The sequence below is a fragment of the Pristis pectinata genome, chromosome 6 (assembly GCF_009764475.1).
Source record: "Pristis pectinata isolate sPriPec2 chromosome 6, sPriPec2.1.pri, whole genome shotgun sequence".
In the NCBI taxonomy this organism is placed as follows: Eukaryota; Metazoa; Chordata; class Chondrichthyes; order Rhinopristiformes; family Pristidae; genus Pristis; species Pristis pectinata.
Window position 1 is genome coordinate 111,711,417 of NC_067410.1, and position 9,384 is coordinate 111,720,800.

Genomic DNA, 9,384 nt, shown 5'->3' on the forward strand with positions numbered 1-9,384 from the left:
GTGTTAAAGTTAAAACAAAATACGTGGCAACACACCTCGCAAGGGGCAGAATCCTCGCTATTTTTAACCCCTTTCTGAAGTGCCCCTGTCGAGTGACTCCTGATCTCACTGTAAGAACTCGCTGCCCCTGATTATAACTTAAATAATAGCGGTTGGGTTGGGTTGTGGGGGGTGGGGGGGGGGGACAGAGAGATAACTAAACACAACTATAAAGCAATTAAACGCATCGGAAGAGGGGTTAAAAACCCATAAACCGGTTTCTGCAAATGAAAAGCTGTTCCTATCCGCGGATACCTTTTCCCCCAAAACCATTATATAGGGAAAGGTGCTGGAAATGGATGGAGAGGGGTATTAATTGAGCCTTTTTTCCCCCAGAAAAGAAATTTTAAAAAAGCAAACCTCTGGAGCCCAGCCGAGCCCCAGATCAGCAGCGAAAGGGTCGGAGCAAAAGCACAGGCACAAAAACAAAAGTTTTAAACTTTCCTAACTTTTCTCCCTCCCGATCCCCCTTCTGTATGTGTGTGTGTGTGTGTCTCGACTTATCGACAGTCGAAACTTCACTACACACACTCCCTCTCTCGCATACAGAAAAAAATCCAAGCTTAATTCCATGAAAAAAAAGATATGGTTCAAAAGGATGTGAATTTCAGCGCCTCTATAACAACAGCTGTTTTCTTTTGTCAAAGGGTTTTGTTTGTTTGAAATCTCTTACCTTGGATTCTGATTATGTGTGTGCTTTCCCCGGCCGGTTATATAAATGCCCTCAGTTATAGATGCCTGTACTGGATCCGGATCAGAGTGAGAAACAGAACGGCTCTCGCCATGTTACTGTCGAAAGCACACATTGCGAGAATCCCAACCTACTTGCTACCGTATTCAGGCTAATACACACTCACCGCATAAAAAATTCACATCTGCATTTCTGTGGCGCCTCTCAGTCAGCTCAGAGGAGAACAGGAAGAGGGGGTTTGGGGGTCTCGGCCCCTCAAGCCTGTCCTGATATTCAGTGTGATCATCAGTCTGTTGGAGGAGACACAGGAGACTGCAGGTGGTGGGATCTTCACAATCTGCTGGAGGAACTCCCAGTGGGTCCAGCAGCATCTGTGGGGGTGGGTGGGAAAGGAATTGTCCACCGATTCCTGATGCAGGGTTTGGACCTGAAATGTCATCAATTCCTTCCACCCCCCCCACAGATGCTGCTCGATCCGCTGAGTTCCTCCAGCAGATTGTTGGAGTCTCTGGTGTCTCCAGTATGATGGTGGCTGATCTCTGCTCAGGTCTTAACTCCTCGTTAGTGCCTGTTCACCATTGCCCTCCAGTCCCTGACCATTCACGCCAAGGATCCCCATGATCCAGCCTCACACAGCACAACATGGAACTGTACATCACAGGAACAGGCCATTCAGACCACAATATCCGTGCTGACCGTGATGCCAATTTAAGCTAAAGTGACAACTAATCTGCTGGAGGAACTCAGGGGGTCGAGCAGCATCTACAGCTGGGGGGTGGGGTAGGAAATGTCGACATTTTTGCGTCAAAAGTCCTGGTTTGCACGACAGCGTGTAAGAATTTTGGCCGCTGCTGAACATGTTTATACACTTAGTGCAATACACTGAGTTCTGTATTTTCTTTGTTGGTTTTGCACTAACCTTGCACTAATTTTGTATCCTGTACATAGCATTTCTTGCATTATTTGTACTCGCACAATTTTTCTGTCTGCGTTTATTGTATGTCCTCTGTTCTATGTATGTCCTCTTGTGTGAATCTGGGGGAAATGACATTTCATTCCTCCATGTGTTTTTATAGCATATGGGTGGATGACAATAAAGTAACTTGAAGAACTTGATCGGGATTTGTGTCTCCATTTTAAACTAATCCCATCTGCCTAAATGTGGCCTGTATCTTTCTGTTGGATCCGAAACATCCACTGTCCATTTCCCTCCATAGCTGCTGCCTGACCTACTGAGTTCCTCCAGCTTTTTGTGTGCCTCCACCACCTCCCCTGGCAGCCCATTCCAGGCACCCACCACTCTGTGTAAAGAAACTCGCCTCACACATCTCCCTTCTCACCTTAAACCTCTGCGCTCTAGTATTTGACATTTCCACTCTGGGGAACAGACTCTGACTCTCTACCCTATCTATGCCTCTCATAGTTTTATATACTTGTCAGGTCTCTCCTCAGTCTCCAACTCTCCAGAGAAATCCTCAAGGGTAGATAATTCCAGAGAGTCACCCTCTGTGAGAAGTTCCTAAGTACCTCAGTTATAAATAGCCACCCCACATCTCGTAACCCGGTTCCTGACGGTTCCTTGCTCCAACATCCCAGAGCTGTCAAGCCAATGTGCTTCATCTAGTCTGCCTGCTGCTGTAAGGGACAGTAATTTGCCCCCAGTGATCTCCCATAGGAAGCAATGTGATAATGAACAAAAGATCCACTTTCTGAGTGAAGGTGCATGAGGGTTAAATATTGGCACCAGGAATCATTCCAGTATTCTGGAGTATTTCACAAAATTCGGCATGTCCCATTTGACCCTCACCAGTTCTTATCGATGCACCACAGAAAGCATTCTGTCCAGATGTATCACGGCTTGGTACGGCAACTGCTCTGCCCGGGACCGCAAGAAACTGCAGAGAGTTGTGGACACAGCCCAGCATATCACGGAAACCAGCCTCCCCTCCCGTGGACTCTGTCTACACTTCTCGCTGCCTCGGTAAAGCAGCCAACATAATCAAAGACCCCTCCCACCCCGGACATTCTCTCTTCTCCCTTCTCCTATCAGCAGAAGATACAAAAGCCTGAAAGCACGTACCACCAGGCTCAATGACAGCTTCTATCCCGCTGTTATAAGACTATTGAACTGATCCCTAGTATGATAAGACGGACTCTTGACCTCACCATCTACCTTGTTATGGCCTTGCACCTTATTGTCTGCCTGCACTGCACTTTCTCTGTAACTGTAACACTTTATTCTGCATTCTGTTATTGTTTTACCTTGTACTACCTCAATGCACTGTGTAACGAATTGATCTGTATGAACGGTATGCAAGACAAGTTTTTCACTGTACCTTGGTACATGTGGCTAAAAATAAACCAATTTACCAATTTCAGAATCAGAATGTTTATTATCTCTGACATATGTCATGAAATTTGTTGTTTTGCGGCAGCAGTACACTGCAAGACATTAAGACATAAAAATTACAATAAGTTACAAAAATAAATAAATAATGCAAAAGAGGAACAACGAGGTGGTGTTCTTTGGTTCATGGACCGTTCAGAAATCTGATGGCGGAGGGGAAGAAGCTGTTCCTGAATCATTGAGTGTGGGTCTTCAGGCTCCTGTACCTCCTCCCCGATGATAGTAACAAGAAGAGGGCATGTCCCGTGTGGTAAGGGTCCTCAGTGATGGATGCTGCCTTCTTGAGGGTCTGCCTCTTGAAGATGTCCTCGATGGTGGGGAGGGTTGTGCCGTGATGGAGCTGGCTGAGTCTACAACCCTCTGCAGCCTCTTGCGATCCTGTGCATTGGAGCCTCCATACCAGGCGGTGATACAACCGGTCAGAATGCTCTCCACTGTACATCAGTAGAAATTTGCAAAAGCCTTTGGTGACATACCAAGTCACCTCAAACTCCTAATGAGCTGATTTACCAATTTCCTTAGTTTTGTGTCATCAACAAACTCAGAAACATTTTATTTCGTTCCTTCAGCCAAATTGCCGACATAGTTTGGAAATAGTGGGAACCCAAGCACCACTCACTGCAGTATCCCACTAGACAGAGCCTGACAACATGAGAAAGACCCCTCCCCTTCTACTTTTTGCTTTCTCTCTTTTTTAACCACCTCTCAATCCATACGTGTCTATTACCCCTGTGTGCTCTAACTGTTCGCCAACCACCTCTGTGGAATCTTATTGAAAGCCCAGTGAAAATGCAAATACACCATTGAGTATAGAAGTTGGGACGTTATGTTGCAGTTCTACAAGGTGTTAGTGAGGCCACATTTAGAACATTGCATTCAGTTTTGGGCACCCTATTATAGGAAAGATGCCACTAATCTGGAAAGAGTGCAGAGGAGATTTACGAGGATGTTGCCGGGACTTGAGGGACTGAGTTATGGAGAGAGGTTGAGCTGGTTGGGACTTTATCCACTGGAGCATAGGAGACTGAGGGGTGACTTTATAGAGATGTATAAAATCGTGAAGGACATAGATAGGGTGAACGCACATAGTTTTTTTTCCAGGGAAAGAGAATCAAGAACTAGAGGACACTGGTCTAAGGTGAGAGGGGAGAGATTTAACGCAAACCCGAGACAGAACTTTTTCACCCAGAGGGTGGTCAGTATATGGAACGAGCTGCCAGAGGAAGTGGTTGAGGCAGGTACATTAACGACATTTAAAAGGCACTTGGACAGGCACCTGGATATGAAAGGTTTAGAGGGATATGGGCCAAACGCAGGCAAATGGGACTGGCTTAGATGGACACCTTGGCCAGCACGGACCAATTTGAATGAAGGACCTGTTTCTGTGACGTAGGACTCTATGACACCACATCTTTATCTCCTCTGGTTTCTCCTCTTTATCTACACCACGAAAGATATCTCGACGAGTTCCAATAGATTAGTCAAGCACAACTTCCCTCTCATTAATCCATATCTACTTTGTTCAGTTATATTATCATATGAAGTGTCTTGATATCAGTTCCCTAATTATAGATTCCAGCATTTTCCCAGCTACTGAAGTCAGGCCAACAGGTCAGTACTTGTCTGCTTTCCCTCTCCGCCTTTTCTTAAATGTTGGGGTCACATTTGCTCCTCTCCCCCTCTCCCCCATCAAAAAAGTATGATAATTCTGGGCTTAAGGAAGGAGATTTATGAATAAATGCACTTGAGGCTCCGTAGTGTGTTCTGTGTCCAAGCTGACTCCCCGTGCAGGGACAGAGAGGTTGCAGAAACCACAAGAGCCTGTCTCTATTTCTCAATGCTTCACTATAGAAGGTGACCCAGTCCACAGGAGCTGACCATGTGCTGGGTTTGGGTCGGATCAGGTATCCAAAATACTGAACCCCTGGGCTGGTTCAGGTTCAAATGTTCTACAAAGGGTCTGATGAAGGATCTTTTGAGCTGAAACATTCCCTCTTCTCCTCTTCCCACAGATGCCACCTGACCTGTCCAGCATCTTCTGTTTTTATTATTACTGCAGTACGTGGTGCTCTGGTCTCACACCTTACCGAAAAGACAGTTGGAGAACACAAGAAAATAGGAGCAGGAGTAGGGGCCACTCCAATCCTGCCCCACCATTCAATGTGACCGTGGCTGATCTGCCCCAGGTCTCAACTCCTGTTCTGTTCCGGTTCCTCTTAATCCTCAATTCCCTGATATTTCAAAACTTTATTTCCATTCTCTTTCAATCCCCCCAGTGATCCACCTCCACAACCCTCTGGGGCAGAAAATTCCAGAGATTCACCAGCCTCTGTGAGAAGAAGTCCTCCCACACCTCAGTTTTAAATGACCACTAATCTTTTGTGTGTGTCCCCTCGTTCGAGACTCCCCCACTAGCGGAAACATCTCAACATCTACTCTGTCACACCCCTCGGGATCTGAGATGTTTCAGTGAGATCACCCCTCATTCTTCTATACTCCAAAGAATACAGACTTAATTTCTTTAGCCAGTCTCGACAGGACAGCTCTCTCTTCCCTGTAATTAGCCTGCTGAATCTCTTCCGGACTGTTTCCAGTCTCATTCATTCCATTCGTGAAAGAGAGTGCAGGTCTCCCTCAGAGGGGGAGAGAGCGAGGGAAGGAGGGAATGAAGAGACAGTGGGAATAATGGGGAGAGGGGGTGAGAGTGGGAAGGGGAGTGAGTGATGGGGAGAGAGGGAGGGGGAGAGGGGGACGGGGAGAGGGGGACGGGGAGAGGGGGACCGGGAGAGGGGGACCGGGAGAGGGGGAGAGGGGGATGGGGAGAGGGGGACGGGAGAGGGGGACGGGGAGGGGGACGGGGAGAGGGGGACGGGGAGAGGGGGATGGGAGAGGGGGATGGGGAGAGGGGGAGAGGGGGATGGGGAGAGGGGGATGGGGAGAGGGAGGGGGAGAGAGGGAGGGGGAGAGAGGGAGGGGGAGAGAGGGAGGGGGAGAGAGGGAGGGGGAGAGAGGGATGGGAGAGGGATGAGGAGAGGGATGGGGAGGACGAGAGAGTGAAGTGGGGAGGAAGTTCCAGGCCAGGGAGATGTGAAGGGGGGGGGGGAGTCAGTGAGGGGAAGGGAGGTGACAGGTACATGGGAAGGAGGGACTGATGAGAGGGTGATGGGGAGGGGAGTGAGTGCAGGGAGAGTGAGGGGACGGTGGAAAGAGTAGAACTAGTGGAGGGGGTAATCGGAAAGTGAAGGGGTGGGGTGGGGGTGGGACAATTGTACGATGTGTCGGGGTAGCAATGGTCCAACCTACAGGGGTCGACAGCTGTGCCTCTGCTCCCAGCCCTGCTCCCGTCTGCTGAACACATCCCCCTGATTCCAAAGCCCCCGATGAAGATAACAGTTCTCCCCTCCCTCACTGACCAATCCACCCCACCCCCAGGGGAGTTTGCCGTTTGATCCCTGACCTTAGCTGAGTCTGCTGCTCCCTATCGATTTGTAGCGGCTCCAACCTACCTAAAGCTGTGAAGTTGTGGATACTGCACCTGACTGCTACCCAGTGACCTCTGCTGGTGATGTTGTCCACCAGGCAGCCAAGGAGATTTGGACACAAACCTTCTCTCTTCTCGCAACCTCATCGTGCTGGCATCTTCCTTTAACTCTAAACTGTCAGCTTCAGGACAGGAACAAAGCATCTTTCCATCCTCCATGGAACCTCGTAGGCCATTCATTGATCAAGCCTTTCCTAGCTTCTCAAAAGACCTCTTTAGTGAGTCCCACTCTCCCAGACTCCCCCAACAGCACTGCTGTTTTCTTCCCAATTAAACTGTTTCATTAGCTTCTCTCTCTCTCTGTCTCTCTCTCAAGCCCCTTCTCTCTCTCTCTCTCTCTCTCCCTTTCTGTCTCACACTCCATCTCTCTCTCTCTCCCTTACCTATCAATTTTAGATATGATTCTATATGCAACAATGGAAACAGGCCATTTGGCCCATCATGTCCACAATGACCAGAGGGCACCCATCCGTATTCACCCCATCTTCCTGCACTTGGCCCGGAGTGCCCTATGCCAAGGTGATTCAAGTGCTCGTCCAGACACGTCTTAAATGTTGTCAGTGACTCTGCTTCCACCGTTCTCTCAGGCAGTGTGTTCCAGGTACTCACCACTCTCTGGGTGAGAAAGGTCCCCCCAGATCCCCTCTAAATCCCTCATCCCTTACCCTAAACCTGTGTCAGTTTTATCTGCTTCTGACAATGGATAACGATTCCTGCAGTCTACCTGATTCATACCCCTCATAATTTTATGTACCTCAATCACGTCCCCCCTGAACCTCTTCAGCTCCAGAGAAACCATTCCCAGCTTCTCCACTTTCTCCTCATCACTGGAATGCTTCATCCCAGGCAACACCCTGGTGAATCTTCTCCGCACGCTCTCCAGCACTGTCACATCCTTCCTGTAGTGTGGTGACCAGAACTGCACACAGTGCTCCACTGAGGTCTGACCAAGGTTTGACAAGGTTGGAGCAACACCTCCCTGCTCTTGTATTCAATGCCCTGACTGATGAAGGTCAGCACCCCACATACCTGCCTAACCATTGGACCTTGGGAGTATTGAGGAACAGGGGGACCTTGGTGTGTAAATCCAAAGACCCTGAGGTGGTGTATGGTGTATGTCCTAGCCTCATCACTACTCCCAAAGTGCATCACCTCACACTTATCAAGATTAAGGTCCATCTGAAATTTCTCAGCCCATTTCACCAACACATCAATATCACCCTGTCCCCTAGGTCCACCTTCCACACTGTCACCAGCTCTACCAAAGTTAGAGCCTTCAAACGTCCCACATCTACATCCACATCCAAATCATTCCCGTATATTACACACTGCCGGGGTCCCAGCACCGACCCCTGTGGAACACCACCAGTCACAGGCATCCAATCACAAGAACACCCCTCTCCCATCTCCCTCCTACTGCCAAGCTGATTCATCCCATACACTCCTGAGTTTTGTCTACACAATAGACATCCATCTGAAATCTAGATCACCTCCCAGCTTCTCACATCTCTCCCATTCACCCCCTCTCCCCCACCCACCGACCTTCCCCCCTCACCTGGACTGACCTATCACACGCCAGCCTGTGCTCCTTCCCCTCCCTCGACCTTTTCATTCTGGCTTCTGCCCTCTTCCTTTCCAGTCCTGAATAAGGGTCTCGACCTGAAACGTTGACTGTTTATTTCCCTCCACAGATGCTGCCTGACCTGCTGAGTTCCTCCAGCATTTTGTGTGTGTTGCTCCAGATTCCAGCATCTGTGGAATCTCTTGTGTCTGCTGAAGTCTGTGTCATGTGCTCCCCTCTCTCCCTCCCTTTCACCACCACCAGCCACCCCCAACCCTTCTTGCCTCCCGATTCCCCACAGTTTTCAACCAACCTCTTCATCGTAGACACCCACTGTGTATCAGAAGTTATTTCTGCTCTAATTCTTTTATCAATCACATTAAATCCAGGCTCTTTGTATCTGCACAGTCTTTTCCCCCAGGTTAGGGAACCAAGAACTAGAGGGCATAGGCTTAAGGTGAGAGGGGAAAGATTTAATAGGAACTTGAGGGGCAACTTTTTCACCCAGAGGGTGGCCCATATGTGGAACAAGCTGCCAGAGGAAGTGGGTGAGGCAGATACAACAACAACCTTTAAAAGATATTTGGACAGGTCCATGGATCAGAAAGATTTAGAGGGATTATGGGCAAATGGGACGAGCTTGGATGGGAATCTCGGTCGGCATGGACCAGTTGGGCCATAGGGCCTGTTTCCGTGCTGTGTGACTCTATGACTAAGATTATGGCTGACCTTCTACCCCAACAGTTTCCTTGCCTGTCTACATGCCCCCTTACTTCTTTTCATGTTCAGAAATCTATCGAGCTCTGCACATCACAGAAACCAGCCTCCCCTCCATGGACTCTGTCTACACTTCTCACTGCCTTGGTAAAGCAGCCAACATAATCAAAGACCCCCACCCACCCTGGACATTTTCTCTTCCCCTCCCATCAGGCAGAAGATACAAAAGCCTGAAAGCACGTACCACCAGCTCAAGGACAGCTTCTATCCCACTGCTATAAGACTATTGAACAGTCGCCTAGTACGATAAGATGGACTCTTGACCTCACAATCTACCTCATTATGACCTTGCACCTTATTATCTGCCTGCACTGCACTTTCTCTGTAACTGCAACACTTTATTCTGCATTCTGTTATTTTTTTTACCT

At 48.6% G+C, this 9,384-nt stretch overlaps 1 protein-coding gene across 2 annotated transcripts in view; it reads right to left on the reverse strand.

Moving 5' to 3' along the window:
• The window catches only part of fndc3ba (fibronectin type III domain containing 3Ba), a 347,890-nt gene extending 347,055 nt beyond the window's left edge, over positions 1–835 (reverse strand). For both annotated transcript variants that reach the window (XM_052018781.1, XM_052018780.1), the window contains exon 1: positions 713–835. The gene's annotated coding sequence lies outside the window, so the exon portion shown is untranslated. The remainder of the gene's footprint in view (positions 1–712) is intronic.
• Positions 836–9,384: the final 8,549 nt, after the last annotated feature.